Source organism: Camellia sinensis, chromosome 15 (assembly GCF_055761805.1).
Source record: "Camellia sinensis isolate YWXY chromosome 15, ASM5576180v1, whole genome shotgun sequence".
NCBI classification, from domain to species: Eukaryota; Viridiplantae; Streptophyta; class Magnoliopsida; order Ericales; family Theaceae; genus Camellia; species Camellia sinensis.
In genome coordinates this window covers 26,501,011-26,527,487 of record NC_138975.1, presented here as the reverse complement: position 1 = coordinate 26,527,487, position 26,477 = coordinate 26,501,011, and the positions used below count along the sequence as shown (strand labels likewise).

Sequence of the window (26,477 nt, the reverse complement as noted above, 5' to 3'; positions counted from 1 at the left end):
GTTCTTACGGACCAAGACCACGTTTGACAACCATCTAGGGTAGTCCACGTTCTTGATGAATTGTGCCTGAAAGAGCTTATCTACTTCTGCAACAATGAGAGTGTTGCGCTCTGGATGAAAGATGCGCTGCTTCTGGTGGAAGGGTCAGAAATGGGGTTCAATGCTGAGGCGATGGGTTATGAAGGAGGGGTCGATACCCGGCATATCGGAGTGGGTCCAGGCAAATACATCTTTGTGCTCGATCAGGAGGGCAGTAAGGTCGACTTTGGCCTGGGCGGATAGTTGGCTGCCGATCTTGGGAGTTTTTGCTGGGTTTATGGGATCGATGAGGACCTCGACAAGTTCTTCCACTAGTTCCCCCCTAACCAGCTTGTCCTCGTCTCTAACGTCAAGTCCTTCAATGATCATAGCCTCCTTCAGCTTGACTTCTTTAAGTGAGGCGACAGAACATTCTCTAGCCACGGTCTGCTCTCCCCTTATTGTCCCGACCCCAAGATCGGTGAGGAACTTGATAGCAAGGTGGTAAGTGGATGCGATAGCTTGGAAGGCATTTAGGGCGGTACGGCCAAGGATGATGTTGTAGGCAGAGGGGCCGTCAACAACAAGGAAGGTGAGCAACTTTGTGGTCTGCCGCGGGTACTCACCGATTGTGATGAAAAAATCGATGGAGCCGATGGAGGTCACCCGGTCGCCAGTGAAACCGACCAAAGGGGTTTAGAGGGGAGACAGACTTTCTTCTTCGATCTTGAGCTGGCAGAAGCAATTGAGGAAGATGATGTCTGAAGAACTGCTGTTGTCGACGAGAACCCGTCTGACCTTGTAATTGGAGAGGAGGACAAAAATGACGAGAGGGCCGTCATGGGGGTAATGGATGCCTGTGCAATCGGCGTCCGTAAAGGTGATAGGCTCGGTCCACTGCCTGGGTTGTTTGGAGGGTCGGTCCAATGTGGCAACTTCTTTGTCTGAGCCCTGCCTTATTTTTCTGAATTCTGCCCACTGAGTCGAGCGGAATGGTCCTCCACAAGCAAGCCCGCCGGAAATAACTCGGATTTCTCCAACAGGTGGGGCAGGGTTACCTTGTGCTTGAGGTTGCTGTGGAGGGCGATCATGACCTTGGTTAGGTTGTACTGGTTGTCAGGGAGGGGTGCGCCGGCGGTTGTTTATGATGGATTCAGTCCGTTGCCTCTGCTGAGAGCGAGTATCCGTGAATCGACTGAGACGTCCTTGACGAATCAAACCCTCAACGAATCAAGCCCTCGACCTGATCTTTGAGGTTAACATACTCCTCGGTATTATGGCCGTGGTCCTGGTGAAAACGGCAATATTTAGACTGGTCTCTCCGATTGGAAGGAGTCTGTGATGGTTGGGGCCATTTTAGGGGGTAGTCCCACTGGATCTGATTGAGGACTTGTTCCATGGGAGAATTGAGGGGTGTGTACCGCTCGAACTGGACAGGGGGTCGGGCTGGTGCCGACCGGTCGACTCAGGGGGGTCGGTCGGTATACTGACTTGTTGGGTTATTATGCTGGATATTTCTAGTTTTTGCATCCTTTCTATTCTCTCCGGGGGTTGGGTTTTTGGTTATAGGATCTTGTCGAGCGGCTAGGGAATCTTCGGCGTTCATGTATTTTTGAGCTTTGGAGAGTAGGGTTGCCATGGAGGACGGAGGGGTTTTAGAGAGGGAGAAAAGGAAGTCAAACGAACGTAGACAGGCCATGAAAGCCGTAAGGATGACCTTGTCATCGTTTTTCACTACCTGCAAGGCTTCGGTGTTGAAGCGGGTAACGAAACTGCGCAGCGACTCCCTCTCGGTCTGACGGATGTTGAGGAGCTGGGTTGCCGGACGCCGCTGGCGCTGGGCTTCGATGAAATGGCTGAGGAAGGAGTCACTGAGGTACTGAAAGTGGAGACAGAGTCTATTGGCAATTGACTAAACCAAAGTCGAGCTGACCCCTTGAGTGTCACAGGGAAAGCCCGACACATGATTTCGTCAGGAAATGCATGGAGGATCATGAGGGTCCTGTAGGCCTCCAAGTGGTCGACTAGATCCGTCGTACCGTCAAAAGAGTCGATGGAGGACATTTTGAACTTGGGGGGTAGAGGTTTGTCCCGGATGAAGGCAACAAATGGTGAGTTGGCTGTGGTAGAGGGCTTATGCTGTATGTTCTGCATGACTCCTTGGAGTTGGAGCTTCATGGCTCGGAGTTCTGCATCCCAGAGAGGAATGTTGTCACCACTGGAGGGCAGCGGGAGCTGGACGCTGCTGGCCTCTCCTTCAGGGGTTAGTGCCAGGACCGATGGATACGGGACTCGGGGTGGTGGATTTATATCTGGGGGAGGTGGTCGCAAATCCTCTAAATTGGGTGGATGGGCTGCTGGATAGTGTGGCTCGGGGCTCGCTCTTGGTTGGGTGGGATATCTGGAGGTGGTGGAGGGGGCATAGGAAGGTTTCTTTGGAGTAGAGCATTAATCAGAGCTTGGTTCTGCTCGGCCAGGCGGTTGATGCTGTTGGTGAGCTCGGTAAAATACTGTGGTGGGTTGTTTAGATTGGAAGGGTTGGCTTGGTGGTCAGGAACATTAGGGTGGGAAGCCATGGATCTAGTTGTGACCATTCACCTTTGCAGGTGGTAGGAAGGGGTTATTGGGAAAGGGCCTCCGGCGACAATGAGCACAACTGGCGCGCAGAGTAAGAGAGTTCCCACAGACGGCGCCAACTGATAATACAGTTTGTTCCAGGTGGAATGGGTTGGACTGATCTACGCTCCTCTGGCCTGTGCCCGAGTGACCAAGCCCACTAGAAGATCTGCACAAGAGTTCAACGGGAATGGGGAGTCCCCTAGCGAACCCTCCGACGAGCAAGTTAGAGAGAGAAGTGGAATGTAGAGATGAATTAGAGATAGAAAGCTTAACCTTCTTCCTGTCTTCGACGTCTGCTTTTATCCTCTGGTAATCATTTCGTTGTCCCTTCCGACCTGTCACCTTGGTCGAAAGTCTATGCTCTAGCTTACCTTATTCATGGTGAAGGCGTTCTGTCCCGACGAAGAGGGCTTGTCGCAATAAATGCTGTAAGGGGCTCCATTAATGGCAATGTGCAGTGGTAATAACTTTGCAGATCTTTGTCTGCTTATGTGGCTTGCCCTTCTCTTGACATGTGTCTTGATGTCATTGGTTTTTGTTGTTACGTGGGGCTTCAACAGTGCTGGGCCTTAGTATTTGAGTTGTGTATTGACCCCTAAATGGTGGGCTATAATCTTTATGAGCTTACCCATGCCAATATTCTGTGGACAAAAGAAGGCAATCCAATTGTATCGAATTTCAATGTACTGGATAGAATTTCATGGAGTGAAAACAATGTATATGTGCAAGAATGATGAAAGTTTTCTGGAAAGAAATGGCAAAGGAAATCTGATGGACTGTGAGCTGGAACAACATGGGCTTTGAAAAGTAACCAATACAATAAAAAGGAATGTTGAAAGCTCTCAACTATGTTAGAGTCGGAGCACAGCACATAGTGATAAAAAAGAAAGAGTATATTATATATTAGAGTAGAGTCCCCATAATTATATTAAATTAATATTTATTTTTTTAGGGTGGAAATGAAATATTGACTGCGTATTTTTAATTTTGATTTGATTTGGATACAATTGCATAATTCTCAAATCATTTTACGTAATAAATGTTTTATTCAAATCATGTAATACAATAATTTTCACTGTTATGTATTAAAATTATTAGACGAGTCCTACCTAGTAAGACGGGTCATGCATCAACCGTAGTGATCTGTGCTAAGTGAAGATGATTCATGACTTTCTAATTTTAATATAAAAATTCTCTTGATAATATATTTCTAATCAACTTATATCACAATATCTAAATTAATGATTTTCTAAAAACTATATATCAATAACTCCATGATTATAAGATTAGGGGTGGATTCAAAGCCTTCATAAATTTCTTATTTTATTTTATTTCTTTTATGTTTTTATTATCTTAATTAGTTTTAATTTTAATATTTTCAAAATCTATCTTTGTAAATTATTTTAATTATTATTTTTAAATCAACACAACTCAATTAGTCTATGAGGATTGACAACTGGTCTTAATAGCTATTATACGAAGTTGTCACGACCCATCCCGGTGCCTAGGACTGGATTCACAACTAGTTAATTTCTAAAATATCTAAGCTTAATTTTAAGTAATTAAATTAAATAATGTAACAGAATAAAATAAAATATATAAATAAATATCTGAAGCGTACATGAGAATTATTATCTATATAACATAAGTCAGATAATAATTATAAGTAAACATAAAAAAAATAAATGATCAAATTTGAGTCCTGATTAATGGGGTAAAACCATTCGTTCTTAAGTTTCTTCACCTGAAAGGATTTTAACAGTTATAAGCACATGGCAGAGTAAGAAATATTATACTAAGAGTATTAGAATATACAAATCACCATAGATAATTATTTAGGCTGAACAATAAATAGTTTGATTCGAATAAATTATTTTAAATAATAGAATATAATAAAAAAATCGTATATGCAAAACAATCATAACGACGGTACAGAACAGAATTGAGGGTCAATGGATCCATAACAGAGTGGTTACAAAGTGACTAATCAGAGGGTCAATGGTTATTTAAGTCCTCCAATGGATAAGATTGTCAGAGGGTCACTAAAGTGACAATTCAGAAAGCTAATTATTTAAGTCATTCAAGGCATGAGACCTCCGTAATGGTACTTACAAAATAATTATTCAAAAACACATTTAATAAATAGTTATATCCATGGGTTTCTATTTTTAAGCGCATAAGGTTCATAAAATAAAATCATAATTGTGATGCTAATAATTTGTAAAATAATAAAACAATTTTATAATTATTCAAGATATAACATAACTTATCTTAATATTAATTCATTAACCTTTACTTTTCTACTATTGATTTCTGCTGCTTGCATGCTGCACCTTAATTATGTTTCTTTTTCTAAGCTCAATAACTTATTTATAGTTGGTGAGCCTCCTTCATCCTTCATCACCGTTCAAGGTGTGGCAAGTTCAAACTTGGCCACTTGTCCAACAAGTGACACCTTGTCCATTTCCCACATATCCTTTTAGGTGACTCACTAAAGCTATGCCTGAATATTCACCCTTCTATATGTTAGGCTAGAGAACTTGCAGGAAACTAGGAGTGTACAAATGGCCCGCGGTTCGGGGTGGATCTGACCTGTTTGGGCTCAAGCCCGAGCCTAGTCTGGGCCATCATTTTGAAGCCCGACCCATGGCTTGGCCCATCGGTCCACTCAAGGCTTGGCCCAAAGCTCGGCCCACTCGAGGCCCAGTGTATTTTTTAATGAAAAATAATAAAATTTTAATAGAAAAAATTTTAAAAAAAATAAAAAAAAAATGGTCAGGCCCGTCCAAACCCGGCTCAAGCCTGAGGCCAGGCCCATCGGCCTGCTCAAGGCTTGAATACTCCTGGGCTTGGGCTTAGGCCTAATTTTTTGGCCCGTGAGCCGGTCCGAATTTTGGCGAAAACCTTTTTCCTCCCTAAATTTCCATTATTTACCCTGGGCCCATAGATTAATTTGTTTATTAATAACTAAGCCCAATTTAAGTTCAATTTTAATTTGTATTCTACCACTCACAATTTTATTAAATGTTTAGTTAATATTAACATGGTGATAAAATTAATCAAATAATGAGGTGTCACAGAAGTAGTTGTTTTTATTTGGTTTTAAATAGAATATTTAAGTGTATAAACGAGGACGTTAGTTTATATCTAAGCTTTTTGGTTTATTCACAAAATTATTTGACAAGATGGAAAAAAGTTTTTTTTTTTTGCTTTTTTTTCAATATTATTTGTTTATGGCATCACATTGTTAGGTAAATGGATAAATTGACCATATTACCCCATGTAATTTTGTGAAATTACAATTTTACCATAGCAAGAGTATATTTTGGTGTTACATCATAGAAGAATACTTTGGTAATTTTGGAAGTCAACTTATTTTCAACTTCCCAAATGGTTTTTTGTTCAAAAAAAAGTTTACTTCTGACTTTTTGAGAAAAATTCAAAATGCAGCTTATGTGGGTGTTTAAAGAGTGGATTTTTTGTAAGTTTTTTTTAGTTGTAGGATATTATTGAAGAATTTTTTTTTGTGTGTTTAGGAAGATAGTTGAGTTTTTTTGTGATTTGATGTGATGTTTGTAAGAGAAAAAGTGAAATGATTATGGGATTTGATGTGATATTTTGTTTAGATTTGTATTTTTTAGTTTTGTAAAAAAAAAAAATTAATTTCCTGTGTATTAGAATTCCACACAAAAAAATTATCGTGTTTTGTGTAACTTTTCTTGTGTATTAGAATTCCACACAAAAAAATTTCATTTATTGTGTAATTTTTTTCCACTAGTCCATATATTTGTAATTTCCTCTAAATTTGAATATATATATATATATATATATATACATAAGAACATCATTGTCAAACTAATTAAATTTTTGTTATGTTTTAATTTAAAAGTTACTTCTTTAATTTGGATATACACATTTTAAATGTACCCTGTAACAACAAGCTCTCCAACATGTTTGTCATGTTATTTAAACATTATTTTTATTAATTTTAATTTAAAATTACTTTTTATAAACTCTACACATTTCAAAATATCTTGGGATCAGCTAAATTGGTTAAAATAGCTAATAAAATAAAAAATGTTAAAATAATTAATAAAATAAAATATCACATTCTACACATTAATCAATTATTTTTTTCTCTCACAACCATCTATTCAATTACAAAAAAAAAATCGACAAATTATCCAAAGCGCAACTTTTTTTCATATCGGAAAATAGTCAAAAAGTCCATTAAAATAACTATATTTCCAAAGGAGGCCTAATATATGAATTTTTTTGTTTATATAACATTACTCTAACAATTATAAAAGTCACCCATAATGTTGTGGTAAGGGTGTAATTTTGGCCCAGCTCGGCCCAGCCCATTCGGGCTCCAGCCGGGCCGGGCCCATGTCAGGCCTTGCGGGCTCCCGCTAAAAAATGAGGACGGGCCGGGCCAGCCCACGGGCCAGAAAACTAGGCCCAGGCCTAGGGATATTCAGGCTTTGGGCGGGCCCATGGGCTTGGGCTTGGGCTCGAGCTTTGGGCGGGCCCATGGGCTTGGGCTTGGGCTCGGGCTTTGGGCGGGCCTAAACAATTTTTTAATTTTTTTTTAATTTTTTCCACCAAAATTTTATTATTTTCCATTAAAAAAAAAACTGGGCATCGGGTGGGCCGGTCTTTTGGGCGGGCCTTGAGCGGACCAACAGGCTGAGCTTCAAAAAGATGGCCCAGGCCCTAGCCCAAGACATCGGGCTGGGCTTAGGCTTGGGCCTTAACGGGTCGGGCTCACCGCATGCCGCCCACGGGCCACGGGCCAAAATTACACCCCTATGTTGTGGCAATGAAGATAAACCTTATATCATGTGTAATAAATCCAAATTTGATACTTACTATACTACCTCATTATATGTCAAATTGTGATAATTTTTTGTTAAACATTTTCCTTATGGTGTAGGATTAAAAAATAATAATAAAAAAAAATTAGGGTAAATTACAAATATACCCTTTGAGATTTGCTTGAAATATGAATGGCCCCTATAGTTTGGAAAATTACAAATATCTCATTGTCAGAATTTTTTATTTAAAAAAATTAACTGAAAAAATAAAATTCCTAACTGCCCTTCTATACAATAATAAAATTAGCTAAATTATTAATTGAAATTAATTTCAAACATCATTAAAGACTGTTAATTTATTTGATTATTTATTAGTAAAAGGGGTTATTTGTTATGAAATTTAAATTTTCAATGGGCATGATGTAATTTACAGAACCACATAGGGTAAATTGTATTTTAAGCAAATCTCACAAGGTACATTTGTAATTCATCCTAAAATTTAATATATATATATATATATATATATTTAAATATACAAGTTTCACCTTATAAAAAAGTAAATTATTTCAAAATCACCAACTAATTACTTTTGTTTAAATGAGCTTTGTTTTTATTCGGTCTAAAAATGCTATGGACACACCTTTACCAATCTATAATTTATCCTAAATATATTTTGTAGTGCAGATTAAATTAATAAAATGTGACGTCAATGAGTAAAATGAATTTAAATCACTGATTCTTTTCTCGATTGTGTATTGGAATTCGAGAGTGAATTTGTCGATGAACATAAATTTTACATCACCCATTTTACGACTTCAATCAATTGGGTTGTTATCGCTCATAGATCCATCATCTTTTGTTTCTATGATCATGGCTTATGGCAGTGATTATGCTGAAAGGACTGATATACTTAGGTTCTTGAAGTTAGACAGTGATGGGAATTTGAGGGTTTATAGCTCTCCTAAAGGTAGTGGCCCCATAGTGCCAAACCCTTCTACGTCTTCGCTGGGAAATGGAAAGGGCAATGATTGGAAGCTGCACTCTTGGATTGTTGCTGTTGCAGTTATAGTCAACATTTTGTGTTTGGTCACATTGGAGGGAGGTATGTGGTGCTAGTGCTGTAAAAATAGCCCCAAATTTTGGGGTTTGTCTGCTCAATATGCTCTTCTTGAGTACGCCTCTGGCGCTCAAGTCTAGTTCTCGTGTAAAGAACTACAACATACCACAAAGGGTTTCAAGGAGAAACTTGGAACTGGAGGATTTGGGGCTATTTACAGAGGCATTCTTGCTAATAAAACTATTGTTGCAGTGAAGCAGCTTGAGGGAATTGAGCAGGGTGAGAAACAATTTAGAATAGAGGTTGCAACTATAAGTAGTATCCATCATTTAAATCTTGTGAGATTGATAGGGTTCTACTCTGAAGATCATCATAGGCTTCTGGTATATCAGTTCATAAAAAATGGATCCCTTGATAATTTTTTGTTTACAACAGAACAACAGTCTGGGAAATTCTTGAAGTGGGTACTTGAGGGCATTATGGGCATTTTTAGTATTTATATTTGATGACATCAGTAGGGTCTGTTAAGTGTATGAACGGTTGTCAAATTTTGGAGGAATCTTGACATTGTCAGGTAAAGCAGGGAAGGTTACTGTAATTATTAAAACTAAAAGGGAGGTCCCTGTATTTGTTAGAAACCTTAGGGGAGATAAATGTAATTTACCCCAAAAAAAAAATTAATTTTATAATTGTGTGTAATAAAAGATAATTAAATTTAAATTAAGAGTTTTTGTGTTTTATAGAAAAAAAAAATAATACTATAGGGGTGTTTGGCAAAGGTTATTTTTTAGCTTTTTGGACTAAAATTCACAAAAAGATAAAATAGGCTAAAATAATCAATAAGATAAAATATCACATCAAATTCATAATCATTTTATTTTTTATCTCACAAACATCACATCTAATTATAAAAAAAATCCAACTATCTTCCCAAATACAAAAATTTTAACTTACTAAAATAGTTAAAAATTAAAATAATTTACTAAAATAATAACTTTTCAAACACTCATATAATGTTGTTTGGCCAGTATAAGCTCCCCTCAATCAATCAGAAAATTATATATATATATTGTGTGTGCTGTTTTCTGACCACACTGCCAAACAAGTACCCAGCTGGAGAGCACCGGCAGAATAGATTAAGCCCGAACGACCTGCAACAGAAAGAAAAGTCTCTGGCGGTGGCTTGTCCACCCGGGGGCACTCCGACGATCAAGTCAGTACTCAATATCTTTCAAAGATAGCAAAAGTGCTTAACTCACTAGACAGAATATCAAAAGCATACCTTAGACCCATGGGGGTGTCTCCCTTTTATAGCCAACACAATCCTAGTCCCAATAGGAGTTTAGCTCTAATGGACTTATGATTACTGCTAATCTTAGACTCTCAGTAGGATTAGGATAAACTCTCTAAGAGTCTCATCTCTACCCAAAACTGAAGTCTTCTTCTATTCTAGGACTCTTGTCCCTTATCCGCTTATCTCGGATTCCGGTATTCTCGCAGATAACCTCGGCCTAGCCGAGATTACCTCGGCTGGTACTTCGGTGACACCTCGGCCACGTATTGTCATTCAAAAATTATGTCCCCACAACTACCCCCTAGGTTCTATTATCTCGGCATCCTGAGGTGATGGAACCTATACATGTACTCCTCCGGTCGAGTTCATGGCTTGTCGCCGCCAAGAATTTAGGACTCATATGTCCACTCATCAAGACTTAAGAATCAAGAATCATCATGTTCTTTCTCATCCAGGTTCAACATCTCAACAGAGATCACACTATCATCAGAGATCATCATCAGATTTAGAACATACCAATCACGCCCCCATTGTGTCGCATCAGTTCTGCCCCCCGCCGTCTGACGTCAGCACGGGCACGTCAGGATCTCTAATTCCAACGAAACCATTTCATTTCTATCTGTGTCCCTAGACTCTCTTTCTTTTTATTCTCCCAAATCTGCCATGTTTCAAGCTCTCAAGCTCTGCAACCACTTCCATTCTTCTCCTCTGGTGAAGCTTTTGCTGATGCTTTCCGATTGCTGCCATCATCTAACTCCGGCATACTGAACATCGACTTTATTTTCTTCTGTGAGTTATTCCTTTTTTCCTCTTTTTAGTTTCATACCTTGTTGTCTTTGCTTGTTTTCCATGTTTGAACATATTTGTCTGTTCCTGTCCCTAAGGATTCTCCTTTCAAGAATGCTAGCAACCTCGTCCTGTCATTCCCTTCATCTCCAAGCCAGTCCGAAGACGAAGCTGAGTTTGAGGATCAGACTGAGGCCGAGAAGAAATGAAGAAACTGCTGGGGCCAAGTCTTCAACTCTGAATGAGCAAGTCTTTGACTTGACTCAGGATGAAGGAGATGAGGTCTCAAAGACGCTATCCCTGATAAGACCACATCTGACGCGTCTATCGCCAAGAAGAGCATCGACCAAACTCTACAAGAGACCGACGCCGAGCTCGAAGCCGAGAAGGTTGTCGGGAAGTCTTCCCAGCTGTCTTCTGGGGGTGAAACATAGTCCGTTGCCAACGCCGAGTAGTTTCGTTTATGATCTTTTTTTTCTTTGTACTTAGTACTCTTTTCTTACTTTTGAAACAATGTAAGCTTTAATTTGGCCGACATGCCACTTTTGTAATTTGAACAATTACTCTTCAATGTCAAGAAGAAGTGCCTTCTTTCCTTATCTGAATGCACCCTCAAATTTCTTCTTTCAATGTGTTTGCATGATTCTATACTTAGAATAATTTGCATGTCTTTAAGGTACACCTTTACTGTGTAATCTCTTCGGGGTAAAATACCTCGGACACAACTTCTAGTCTTGTTTATCTCGGCCTTGGCTTAACACTTGAAAACATTGTAACAAATGTTTTCACAAGTGTTGCTCAAAACTCACCACTTTTCTTTTAAGACTTCGGTCTTCCATTATCTTCCAAGTCTTAGTAACATGGTAATCTCGGCACATGCATAGATACTTCTTTTACTCGTAACCTTGGCTTAACCTCAACTTGTAAATTTTCTCAAAATTTCAACAAGTGTTTAAACCAATTGTGACTCAACATGACCTCGACTTTAACTTCAACTTGTAAATTTTCTCAAAATTTCAACAAGTGTTAAACACGTCTCCGGTTTAACTTCAACTTGTAAATTTCAATTTCAACAAGTGTTAAACATGTTCTCGGTTTAACTTCAACTTGTAAATTTCAATTTCAACAAGTGTTAAACACGTTCTCGGTTTAACTTCAACTTGTAAATTTCAATTTTAACAAGTGTTAAATCGATCTGGGCTTGAAAATTCTAACTCCCAAGCATCATTCTCCAGCCCTCTGTATGGCTTCCACCTACTCCTTTGTGGACCTTATATAAAAAGTCTTTAACTTAGGCTATGCTTTTCTTTTCTCGAACTTAATCATCTGGGCCGAGATCTTGCTTTCTGGAATCTGGGATCTGCTCACTTTAGACTGAGCTCTTCTTTTCTCGGACCTAATCATCTAGGCCGAGATCGTGTCTTCTGGGATTCTCTATGGCCGACCTCCCGTGAAGGCCGGTGAGAATGTCCCTTGGTCTTGCCATGTTGTGGGACTGTAGGAACCGTTTTCTGCTCCATTTTCTGGGCGTCTTTCTTGGTCGCTAGAATCGGCATAGCTTGTAGCGAGAACAGTGGCTACACGACGTTGTTCTGCATCAGGAAATTAACGACCGTTTGCAGGTCCGCCAATTTGTCCACCATTCCCTTTATCTCATCGTCCCTCCGCAGGCATCTATCCTTCCATACTTGGAGGTCTCCCTCGTTATAATACTCGCCTCAGTCGGCCTTCTTTGGGGCGTCTCCCTCTTGGCCGACGTTCTTTCCTCCGTGATTCTTATCACGAGTCTCTTCATTGCAGTTGTCTTCTTCAACGTCAAGGTCAATATGTTTCCCACTCTCAGTAGGGGTGTCGTCCCCAACCTTCTCTTTCTGTCCGTCGTTGGCCATCTATTCTCCTTTCGTTCCCATAGACGGCGTCAAATTGTGTGTGCTGTTTTTTGACCATACTGCCAAATAAGTACCCAGCTGGAGAGCACCGGCAAAATAGATTAAGCCTGAACGACCTGCAACAGAAAGAAGAGTCTCCGGCAGTGGCTCGTCCACCCGGGGGCACTCCGACGATCAAGTCAGTACTCAATATCTTTCAAAGATAGCAAAAGTGCTTAACTCACTAGACAGAATATCAAAAGCATACCTTAGATCCATGGAGGTGCCTCCCTTTTATAGCCAACACAATCCTAGTCCCAATAGGAGCTTAGCTCTAATGGACTTAGGATTACTGCTAATCTTGGACTCCTAGTAGGATTAGGATAAACTCTCTAAGAGTCTCATCTTTATCCAAACTGAAGTCTTCTCCCATTCTAGAACTCTTGTCCCTTATCCGCTTATCTCGGATTCCGGTATTCTCGCAGTTAACCTTGGCCTAGCTGAGATTATCTCGGCGTCATGATTAGGACATGTGGCACTTCGACTGATACTTCGGTGACACATCGATCATGTGTTGTCATTCAAAAATTATATTTCCACATATATATATATATATATATATATAAAACTAGCGGTAACCCGTGCGATGCACGAAAAAATAGATTATTTATATTTTGTGTGATAAATAAATTATCTTAATTTTAAATTATATCTTAATAGCGACAAACCATGATATTAAGCCATCTGGGTAGATGTTAATAATAATTAACCCACAAAATTTCACAATAAAATTTGATATGCATAAGAAATTATTAATTATAAAAACTATTGAGAATAATAATATCATAATCACTTAATAATAAAAATAACATGTATCAAACTAAACAAAACATTAAAAGAGAGAAATTCTATAAGCTCATAAAAGTTATCATAAATTTATTTGGACTTTTAAATCAATGGTGTATATTATTATTTGTGAAACCCCGTATTTTTATATAATAAAAATAATATGTATATTTTTAATTTTCTTAAATAATTATTCACAATATTTTGAATTTAATAGTCTGTATATTTTTATACTGAAAATTTATTCAAAATAAAATAAAATAAAATATTTTTGACTTTATATTATTACTCAATATTAATTTCTGAACCGTATGATATTTTTATTATATTTTTCTCTATATTTTTTTTGGTAATCAAATTACACTGAAACCATATATTTGCTGTACTAAAACCCAATCAAAAACCATGGGTTGCTACCCCAGGTTTTCTTGCATTCCACCTGCAACGTGGTGAACATGCTGACCAAGTGTTCAATTTCTTTTTTTTTATTTATTTCTTTTCATTTTCTTTTATCTTCTTTTACTCTTCCTCATTTTGCTTCTCTTCCAATTACATAGCCCTCTCTCTCTATCCGTTTCATCTCTCTCTCTCTCCCTCCATCTCTCATTCTCAAAACTCTCTTTCTCCTTTATCTATGTTTTTCCTCCTTCCCCAACCTCCATAGCCATGGCCTCAACCCACACTATCGCCAACCCGCGAATTTCATCACCATTGGCGCACCGTCGAACCGCCACCACCACCATCACCTATTTCTATTATCATCTAGAACCACCACCCACGAAGTGTTGTAGGTGAAGAAAGAAAAGAAGAAAGAAGATGAAGGAGAAAGAAACAAAGTTAGAGAAATTTATTTTGAAGTTCAAAAGTTGGTTTTCGGCTTACTTTCGGCATGCCAAAGCCATCCATTCCGGGAAGAAGTGAGACAAATAGGCCATGTAAGATGAAGTACGAAGTAAGTTGAAGAGATTGGCGAAAGAATGAAGTAAAACCGTTAAGAATTGAGAAAGTTATGGGGTCCGAAAGATGGTTCAAAAAAATGTCCGAGACGGTAGGAAAATAATCTTATTTTTGGTCAAATTTTGGAGATCCGACGGCATGCAAAAAGAGACGGAACGAGGCGTGTGAGTAGTGAACCAAAAACTAGGCCGTGAGGTGAATCCAATGACAGAAAAATAAGATAAAACGGAGTTACGATGAAGAAGATACAAGCATTTGAACTGGTGACATTGAAACTAAATTTCTGGGTCTCTCTGTCGTACATGCCACGGCTTGGAGAAGATGAGCTTAAATTGTATCCAGTGTTTCTCGGCCCATGGTGCTACGGTGCACCCTAGTACCTTTAGGTTAATCGAGTGGTCCTATGACTTTGGGGATGACCACCCTTAGGTTTTTCGACGTGTAGAATCCATTTTTCGGGTTAGATCTTGCAAATTTTGAGTCTAAGATGATGATCAACAACTAAAAGTTCTAAGAGAATCCAATGGCAGATCAACGGTGAGATCGCGTCCGATTGATGTGAAATTTTAGCAAGACGATCATGGAGCCAGGACAATCATATCTTACGATCAGAATCATAAATCAAATTCGGACGATAAATCGTTAACAACCTAACATAGTAAGTAAACTCTTATAACCGTCTAATTCTTTTTAATTGTTAAATATTTAGATTTGTGTTCATATGTTAACATAGCTAAAACTTTAGATAAAATTTTGTTTATAATTGTATGTGAATTTGTGATTGGTATGTTATTTGAAGGTCATTTCTTTATTAGTAGCCTTAAAATCATGATATAATCTTGGATTTAGACTTGCATGTGTAGTTTGTGTCATTAAAGAGATGATTAAGAATTTTATTTGGTTTGATTATATAACTCTTCAATCTGCCAGAAATTTGTACGAATTTTTAGACACTTTTGTGCTCAAAATTTTGAAATGATTTATTCTACAAAGTTGTTGAGAATGATGTCTAGTTCATCCAGAAATTTTCTTAACAATTATTGAGCTTGGTACGAATTTATACAAATTTATAATTAAATCTGCTACTGTAAGACAGATTTTAGTATATGTTTAAAAGCTTATTAAAAATTCTATATTAAGCCAAATCTGGTAATTTCTAACTAAAATATGAAATTTGAGAAGTCTAATTTCATACAAAATTTTTAGATTGTGGATCTGATTTATAAATTTAAGTATGGAATTAATTTAAGAAAATGTGATAAATCTGTGTCATAAAATTTCTGGGAATTTTACAGAATTATTTATAACTTATTTTTGGGAATTTGTTTCTGAAAAATGACCCAAACATATTTATTGAATATTCTGTACATTTTCACGAATTTTAGAACTGTATAAATAATTTATTTATAATTTTTATTACCTAAGGTATAACCTGAAAATTTCCAGACAGGTTTAAGATCATGACTTTAATTATTTATTCGGAAAAAAAAATCAGTTATTGTGTTGGTCCAATTCATCAAATATAGTAAATTAGTAATCCATGTATGGGTGTATTGTGGTTTATTTAATATTGTGGTAGTCTAATCTTGCAAATTAAAGATCATACCATGGTTTAAATAAATTGTTTATTTAAATGTTGTACATTTATTTATTATTGTGTGACATGTGCAATATTTTATGTTGGGAATTTTAATGAGTTGATATAACATCAATTGTGATTAAAATTTGGAATTATTTGTGAGTAATATCAAAATTAACTGAAATGATTAACGGCATATACAAAGTTAACGATTGACGGTTAATACCAGTTGTTCAGAGTGAGTCTGGGTTTTAAAGAGTATACGAAATTAAGGGTTGACGGTTAATACCGGTTATTCAGGATGAGTCCTGATTTTAAAGAGTGTATGAAATCAAGGGATTGACGGTTAATACCGGTTGTTCAGGGTGAGCCCTGGTTTTGAGAATTCTCAGGAAATTGTGTTGCGAAACTCTAAGATGGCACGGGACTTATTTGAACCCTTTTCGGTATTTGGTTTTGGAATAAGGGTGGATGTGCTGGTGGCACACAGGGAGGTTACGTACCCCTGGCAGACCGTTTCCTTGGGGCAGACCACGGATGCCACTACTTGGGTATATCACTCCGGACGTGGGCATCCCTGGTAGTTACGGTTGGTAACACTTGAATATTTGACCAAGGGAGGGTTTCAAATTAACCGTTGCCATGCTTAGTGGTTGGTAAGTTAAATCTCTTTGGTGAGATTTCGAGTGTCACCTAATTTATTAAACTTATTTTAATGGTTGTAATTTATGCTCACAATTATATTGTTACCTCATGTTTATAATCTCATTATTTTTCTCTTAAAAAGAATGGTAGGTTGGTTATGTTTTCTTACTGTGTTGCAAAACTCATGGCATATATTTTTGTTGCCCTGGCGTTTTATGCCAGGTCTTGGCGAGAAAATAACTGAAGCTGAAATGGAGTCGACGCTAACGTAGAGCCCTGGCTGACCTGAAACCCCGAGTAGAGCCGAATAAATTATATTATTTTATATAATAGCTATTAAGGACTTTATAATTTCATTGATGTTGTATTTGGAAAATTTTAAGTTTTTATCTATTGTTATTTGGACGTTTGGTTATGTACGAGGGTTGGATTACCCTATTAAGATGTCAACTTTTTAGTTTATTAAGTCATTTTGTTTATTTAATTTCCCTTGATGTTCGAAAAAAAATTTGGGGCGTCACATTATTGTGGGATCAAATTATGAATATCAACTTTTAATTATAATTTATAAGTAGTTTTTTAAAAAATTTAATCTAAGTTTGTTGCCTTGCTTATAAAAAGAACTTCTCAAACAAATCATTAATTGTTTATATTAGCAACTCTCTATCTTTGATTTCCTCTATTAATGACACACGCATATCATATCAAAGTATAAATCATTCTCCATAGTTTGAATAATACTTGCATAGATCCAACGTCATTTTAAAAAAATTAATCAAGATAAGAATTTCATAGTATTATAAAAATTATATAAGAGAATAGTTTTAATCTATTTTATTTATAAAAAAAATGATGAAAAATTATTTGAATTGTACTTGAAGAAATATAACAAATGATAACTTTAATCATTATATACCAAAATTTTTTTTTTATATATGTGGGAAAAAATGGTCGAATACAAATAAAGTCATGGACATTGAATTAAATCATATGGGCTCTAAATTGATAGTATAATATAACAAATCAACTAAAATAACATAGAGATATTAACAAGCATGTAGTACTTCCTTATCATCTTTGTATTATATTCATTAATTTCATATATTATATGAAAGTTTTATTCGTCTTGATAAGGACCAAGAAAACAAATTTGATAAGAAATTGATTCTAAACTTAATTATTGAAAAAACAAAAATTTCAAAGAGAGAATTTAGAGATGGGATTGGAGAAATACTATAACAAATGACAGCCTTAAAAAAAAAAATGATCTGCTGCAATTTATTTTTAATAACTAATAGAAAGAATATCAAATTATTATCTTTTATAAAAATAGTGAAGAAAATTAATTTTGTAAAATTTTTGTGCTGCCTTCTCCCATGTAGCCTTTATTATTTCATTATTAATACTCTTCTCATTCAGAGCGAACCAATTTCATTATTAATATTTTTCTCATTCAGAGCCAATAATTTTTTTTTTTTTAATCTTTATCACTTGGTAGATAATAACGAATAATAAAAATTATCAAAAGAAGGTTAAGAATTTAATAGGAGATAAGAAGTTATAGATAAAGACATTTCATAAGATAAAAAATTTAAAATAAAAAAAGATAATATGTGATAGGAGAAAAAAAAATATGAGCAAATGAAAATAAAGATTTAGATATATATGTTTTTGATAGATATATAGATTAACAAATCATATCTTTATCTAAATTTTATTATTTTACTTTTTTTGTAAATCAATTATTTAATCTTTATCTTTATTTGTAGGCCACGAAATTAATTTTTATAAATTATTTATCAATTTTCATATGTTTATTTATCTATAAGTCATGAAATTATTTTTTAAAATAATTTTTTAATTTTTATCTTTATCTATAGGTCATGAAATAAATTTTCATAAATTATTTATGAATTTTTATATGTTTATCTAATGAAATTAATTAAAGTACGAAATGAAGGGAAGAAAAAATGAGTAATTTTGTTTTTTTTTTATTTAAAAAAAACAATTATTTAATCTTTATCTTTATTTGTAGGCCATGAAATTAATTTTTATAAGTTATTTATCAACTTTTATTTGTTTATTTATAGGAAGAAATTTTAAATTATCTATAAGTTATGAAATTATTTTTTTAAAATTAATTGTTTAATTTTTATCTTTATCTGTAGACTATAAAATTAATTTTTAGTTTTTATATGTTTATCTATATGGAGAAATTTTGAAATTCAAATCTTTATCGATAAGTAATGAAATTAATTTTAATTATAATTAATCAAACAAATAAAAAATGAAGAAAAATAGAAAACATGAAAGGCAGTCAAAGAAGGTTGCCATGTAAGAAAGAGAGAGTTTCAAAATTATGAGAATTTATGAATAAATATTTGGAGGTTTTTAACAAAATAATTATATTTGGTTATATATATAGTATAGATTTTATATTTTATTATATTATTATTATTATAATAATAATAATTAAATCCTAGAAAGACGAAAAGGGTGAAAAAGAAAGAAAGGGAAGAATAAGGAACAAAGAAAAGAAAGAAAAGAAAAGAAAGAAATGCAAGGGTAGGCAACGTGGTCCAGGGGAAAATGTGGCTCCCCACGTGGTGCCAACTCCAAACCCTGAATCACCTGTAAACACGTGGAGTTGGGAGGAAGGAAAATTAAATAAGGAAGAGATAAAAGAGAGAGAGAGTCGGGGATGAAAGAGAAAAGGTTATAAATATTGAAATGAGTTGTATTATATTTTGAGTTATTATAAATTATTTTATATAAATTATGTTTTGTAATTTATTAGTTTTTAAAATGTATTATTTGTTAAATGAAATTTATTTGTTTAAAAACGAAAATTTATGAATATAATTATTTATTAAATGTGTTTTAGACAATTATTTCATAAGTACTATAACGAAGGTCTCATGTTTTGGAGACTTAAATAAATATTGGTTCTCTGAATTATCACTTTAGTGATTCTTTGACGGTCTCATATTTTGGGAGAATTTAATATCCATTAGCACTTTGATTTCTAGTGTGGAGTAAAGTGCTGTGTGGAGCTAAGTACTATATTATCGTGCGGTAGCGGAGCCAGGAAATTAAATCAGGATGGACACTTATTAATTACAGTTCTTTTTTTTTTCCCATAACCAACAATAAGAAAATAATAATAATTTTTGAATTAATATTAAGTACAAAAAATTAAATAAATTGTTACAAAAGTATTTCACATAAAATTTTGCAATGAACTTCGAGTAAAATCGAAAAAAAAATATTGCGTGTAACTAGTATGTTCTGAACAATGTAAAAAAGTCATACATTTAAGTCGTAAAATAAATTATATAATGGTAAGATAAATCAAATTTTTAAAAAAATTTAGTAAAAAATTCACATAATAGTGATAATATGATATCACCAATTAATAGTAAAGCAACATATGAAGGGTGAACTCTATATGAAAATATAACTAACACTCTAGTAATTTTTACATATATACAGTGAGATTAATTATATTTGCATATCAATAATGATGGATATTAACTTTTTATTGAGATTTTTTCACAAAATTTTTATACATAAAAATATAATTTGTTGTAGTCACTTCATTTTCAATAAAACAATTACTATAGTTTTCATAAATTTAAAAATGCCTTTGATATTTTATTCTAAATATTATTTTTGTTTAAAATTTTATTTATATACATATGTTAAAAAAAAATAAAAAAATCCAGGGGGACACATGACCCCCTAGTCCCTATGTGGCTTCGCCACTATTATCGTGGGAACCACCCTTACAGTTCGTATGAGCCACCTCTTGAGTTCATATATCTGTTTGTCATGGATCTATTAAACCTCTGTTCTGTTCTATTCTAAATTATCACTTTAAGTAACTCTCAATTTGTCATTGATCCGTTGACCCTCTGAATTTGTGTTGTTTTGTTCTATACTGTGGTTAATATTATTTTGCTTATATGATTTATGTATTAAATTATACTCTTAGTATAATATTTCTCACCCTGTCATGAATTTATAGCTGTTAATTACTTTCAAATGACGTGTCAGGACTAATAAGTGGGGTAGATACAAGGCATTTTATAGTCATAGTCCAGTTTTGACAATATAAATGAATAGAAACTTCAATATATATATATTCTTAATTAAATAAAGATTTGGGTACTTTTTTATTTTATTTCGCTGCATTATTAATTTGTTATGACTTTAGTTATTGTCTTGTTGTAATGTCGAACCTCTAGATATCGAGTTTGGGTCACGATAGAAACACTAGGGTTTAAAGTGAAAAATGCGTGAAACTTTGAGTTTTTTTTTTGTAATTAATCCAAAAATATTTTTAAAATTTTCAAAATTATTTATACCCTCCTAAAGATAAACTTGTGTAAAAATGATTAAGTGTTTTTTATTTTTTCAGTTCTTTCACTAAATTATTTTTTAATTTTTTAAAATAAATTTCTCAAATAAGTTTTTGAAAATCAAACCAATATGGCCAGTGTGTTTATAATGATTTTCTTTTAATTAAATAAATAGTTGTAAAAAAAAATTATTGATGTATATGATGTGATATTTTAATTTTAATTTTTTAAAAATATTTTTAATTTTATAAATAAAAAGTTGATTGCCCTTAGATGGGAACCCATCCAGCCAGAGTTGAATTTGGAATGCAAAATCAATTTTTGAGGAAATTTTGAACAAAAATTCTGGCCCCTAGCTTTTTACATGTTATTGGGCTTCTCTTTTTTATTTTCAATTTTTGTTGGAAATGGGGAGGTTAGAGGTGATCGCAGATCGGGTTGGATTAGATGGCATCTTATCTGTTATTCGTCTAAAATTAGGTAGATTAGAAAAAATTAATTCGCATCCGTCCATTGGTTTGGCGAATGCAAATTGAGTTGGGCTGTATAGGTTAGCAAATGGATATGATTGGTTTGACTGTTTGGACTTTACAAACTTTGGACATTTTTTAAAATTATAATTCATAACTGTTATAATCTCTAATAACTAATAATCTGAAAAAATATGTATTATTTATTTATAATAAATCATGACACTATGCATACATATTTTTAAGGTACTCCTTTTCATTGTCATAAAAAGGAATATTTTTCATATAATAGATCATAACACTACTCTACATTACAGTTTTCTACTTTACGTTGTTACTTATTAACAATTTTTTTTTTTTTTTAATTTCATCTATAAGCGGATCAGGTTTATATAAATACAAGATGATTGATCTCCTATTTGAATTGTATCTGTAAATTTTAAAATATTTCATTTATATTTGTCTATCAAAATACACGTAGTTATCTAAAATCAATCGAATTGAATCAATTCAATCGGGTTAAGCGGATATATGACTACATTATGGAAAGTATATCGATGAACAAGGAAATTGGACAGCTACAGCTTAGAGTCTACTATACGAAAAATAGTATGAGATGCTCTTTCTGTCTGCAGTTTACTAATTATAATTGCTGTAAAGACTAGAGAGGTCCAATTTCAGTATAAAAAACAAACAAAGATAAGAGATCACGTTTCGTCCGTATTTGTGAAATAATTTTACAAAATAATTTAGAAAAGAGTTTATAAAATTTAAAATTTTATTTAGTTATTTGTTTTGAAATAGTTTTGAAATTTGAGATAATTTATTTATTTTTATTTTTTTTATAGTTGAATAGGTAAGTGTGAGAAAAAAAATAATTGATTGATGTGTAAAACATGAGAAAAGGAAAGAAAAGAGAAAGAAACACAAAAATTTAGTACATTTTTCATATTTTTGTATATTTATTAATTTTTAAACTATTGTTCACAAATATTTTACTATTTAGATGATGCATTTAAAAAAGTAAAAAAAAATATTGCTTAAAATTTTAAAAATATTTACTAAAAACAAAAAGCACACAAAAAATAAAATACGCAATCTTAAGAAAACTAAATTTAAAAAACTGAAACCAAATACACTCTGAATAGTTTTTTGACTTTTTAAATTTTTTTAGATCACATTTTTTCTTTATTTTTTTACCTATTTAATAAAAAAATAAAAAATCAATCGTATGGGAAGTGTGTTGACTTTTTAGTTAATTTACCCTGCAGTTAAAAAGTCTCATTTAGAATAAATTTTTTGATTTTTTTGACTTTTATAAGAGAAAAAATGAAATGATTATGAACTGGATATGACATTTTGTCATATTTTGTTAAAATAATCAATTTTGTCCTATATAGCTATTTTATCCCAAACTTGCTTCCCAAACGGACCTTTCTTAAAACAGAGAAAAAAAAAGAAGAGTAAATTACAAATACACCCCCTAAGGTTTACTTAAAATACAAATTACTTCCTGTGGTTTGAAAAATTACAAATAATCCCCTTATTAGAATTTTTTATTTAACAGAATTAACTAAAAAAATAAAATTCATAATTGTTCTCCTATATAATAATAAAATTACCTAAATTATTAATTGAAACATATTTTTAATATCATTAAAAACTGTTAATTGACTTGATGATTTATTAATAAAATAGGCGATTTGTTGAAATTAGAAACCTTAGGGGTGAAATGTAATTTTCAAAACCACAAGAGACGATTCATATTTTAATCAAATCTCAGGAGGTGTATTTGTAATTTACTCGAAAAAGAATAATTTAATCCTGCTAGGTACATGAAACAAAAACGCTAGAGATCTCAAAAATTCTATCAAGACTTCTACCAAATATGTCATATAGGTGTGAGACCCACATGAATTTCACATAGTGTGAGTCCTACACTCATATAAAATATTTAATAAAACTTTTGATAAAATTTTTAAAGTCTCTAACATTACACAACACTAAGGGTTGTTTGGGGTGTCTTAAATAAGTGTATTTTTTGTCTTTTTGAACTAAAAAATTGAGGTTGAAAATATGGATGTTTGGGTTAACTTTTTGACTTTTTATGAAAAAATATGTAATAAAAAATTGTAAAAATTAATTTGTAAAGAAAAATTCAAATTGAGAATTGTGCAATCGTAATTGTTAACTTTTGATGAATAATGTTAACTTTTTAACTTTTTTAATAACTTTTGACTTTTTAACTTTTTTATAAGTTTTCAAACTTCACCTAAATTCCCTTCCCCGACCCTCCCGAATAACGTGGAATTGCTTGGGAGAGTTTTTGCCCCAGTAGGACAGCATTGCGTGAAGGCCACGCTCCTCTCTACCCAAACCCAGACGCACAGACAGAAATGATGATGAATAGTAGTATCTCTTTCTACTTTCTCTCTCATCATCATCAGCGGCAGCAACAGCTCCTACACCTTCGCCTCCACCCTCACCAACTGAACCCGGGGGTGCTGCTGTTTCACAGCAGTAATCTGGTGTCCTCCATGAAGGATTTTTTTTTTTTTTTTTTTTTTAACGTGAACCGTTTATATGGGAGGAATTGTTAAAAAAATTATTTATGTAAAAAATTAAATTGATTAAAAATTTATAACTTTATAAGAAAAGTATATTTATTTTTTAAAAAATATACTATTAACATTATCTTAATAAGTTTTATAAAATAATTTGAATCTTATCATAAAATTATAAATTTCTAATTAATTTAATTTTTGATACGAATGATATACTTGACAAATCATTAAAAAAAAAAAACTCGAAAAAATCCTCCACCAAAGCACAGCAGCACCCCCAGGTCCCACCAACTCCTCCTCTTCTTCTTCTTCTTGTCCAAGATCTAAGCTATGTTTTGAGAGTCCCATGGCCAGTCTCCGATTGTAGAAACTACAACCCAGAAAAGCCCAATAACAACTCCGACCACACCCCACAGCATCGCGAACGCCAACCACCACCGAGTTCTCCAGTTTTTAATCAAAACCATCTCATAAACAATCAACAATCCCAAATTCATAAATATATATATATATATATATATATTTCAACTGATTCAAGCAAACTCTCGTCGGCGATCGACGGTCGGTCGGCGATTTGAGAGAGAGATCACCGGCGCTGCTTCGCTGTTCATCATCTCTTTCAGATGTTCTTGCCTGCTTCAGTGATTGAAAAATCGAAGAATTCATAGAATTAGCTTATGGGGATTTGATGTTATGGAATGAGATTTTGGTGGGTTAGATTGGTGAGCCGTCGAAGCTTTTGAGCAGAGAGAAGATGCGCGTGAGTTTGTTTATTTTTTTTTTTTAATTACAAATTATCCCTTATCGTTGTAAAAATTATAGGGCAAATTACATATACACCCCTCGAGGTTTGACTAAATTACAGATGCCCCCTGAGGTTTGAGAAATTACGAATTTTCCCCTGAATGCTATATTTGCATAAGAAATTAGGGGGTAATTTGTTATGAAATATAAACCTCAGGGGGCAAATTGTTATGAAAATACAAACCTCAGGGGGCGGGATGTAATTTCTGAAACCTCAGGGGTATCTGTAATTTAGTCAAACCTCGAGGGGTGTATATGTAATTTGCCCAAAATTATATTATGCACTCTAAGATTTTTAATTTCATAACAAATAAGTCTTTTTATTAATAAATCATTAAATTAATTAACAATTTTTAATAATGTTAAAATTTTGTTTCAATTAATAATTCAGATAATTTTATTATTATATAGGTGAGTAGTTACAAATTTCATTTTTTTTAATTAATTCTGTTAAATAAAAAAATTCTGACATAAAAATATTTGTAATTTTTCAAACCATAAGAAGTAATTCGTATTTTAAGTAAATCTCAGATATTGTATTTGTAATTTAGCCCCCTTTTTTTCCTTCAAAAATTGATTCTCAAGAGACAAATTAAATACGGCCTTATGTTTTTAAATTATGACTAATAAATATTTAATTATAACATTTATAATAATTATAAATGTTATAATTTACCTATAAGATATACTTTTTTGAAGGCATGTATTGTAAAATGACCATTTGAAAAAAGCCTCATTTAAATATGTATAAAAAAGCCTCACTTAAATTTGACAATAGGCGTGACCATGATGTAGAGCAACTTTATAAATATAAAAATTTTAATCTATTAAAATAGTCAAAATGGAATAGTAAAAAAAATAACTGCAAAATGGAATAGTAAAAAAAAATTACAAAATTATGAAAAATTTATATTTTAATCATTAAAATGTATAAATTTTGTAATTGATTTGTATTTTTTTTACTGCTCAACTGCCCTGTTATTTTACCTAATATTTATTATGCATAACCCAAAGCGAGGGATTCTCTCCAATTCACACAGCAGATTGGATTGGAGTGTATTGTTAGACCCGTGGAGCTTGTTATGGGTTCCGTTTCGATGATCCAAATCATTTAATATATAGAACTCATCAAATACTTTATGCCTGCAAAAAATCACTTTAATCAGATATCAAGAACTCTGTCATCAGAACACATTTTTATTAATAATTTATTTTTAAAATTATTTTTGTCATTAACAAAAATACGTTCCAATCAAGGAGTTACCAATATTTGATCAGCGTAATTTTTTAAAAGTATAAAATATTCAACAATTTCTACACATTTAATAATTCAAATTATCAAAACAAAATCGATAGGCCCCGTTTGTTTTAGGGTGCAATGGATGGAAGTGGATTAGGATGGAGGTGGGATTTTTTAGTGCTGCGTTGTGTTTGTAGAATTAGAGAAGGAATTAGGATGGAGGAGGGAATTAAGATGAAGGTTGGAAGGGAGATTGGGATGGAAGTGGTATTAGAAAAATAGTGAGAGGATTAAAAAAATTTTATTTATTTTTTATTTTTTACATATTAGGATTTTTATTTTTAAACATTAATGTTTAAATTTTTATATTTTTTTATTTGCTTTATTATTTTATATAAAAATAATTTAACAATTCCTACACTAATAACTATCATCAAAACAAACATAATTTTATTTAATTCTCTCACTATTAATCTCTTCACTATAAATTTTCGCTATTCTACATCTACAAACAAACGGGGGATAGTGAACTCTACAAGCCTAATAAAACGC

At 33.4% G+C, this 26,477-nt stretch overlaps 1 long non-coding RNA gene across 1 annotated transcript; it reads left to right on the top strand.

The window, feature by feature from the left end:
* The first annotated feature begins 14,783 nt into the window (after window positions 1-14,783).
* Window positions 14,784-16,898, top strand: LOC145813815 (uncharacterized). Its single transcript, XR_014357193.1, has 2 exons — window positions 14,784-14,920; window positions 16,709-16,898. It is a non-coding gene; the product is annotated as an uncharacterized LOC145813815 (long non-coding RNA).
* Window positions 16,899-26,477: the final 9,579 nt, after the last annotated feature.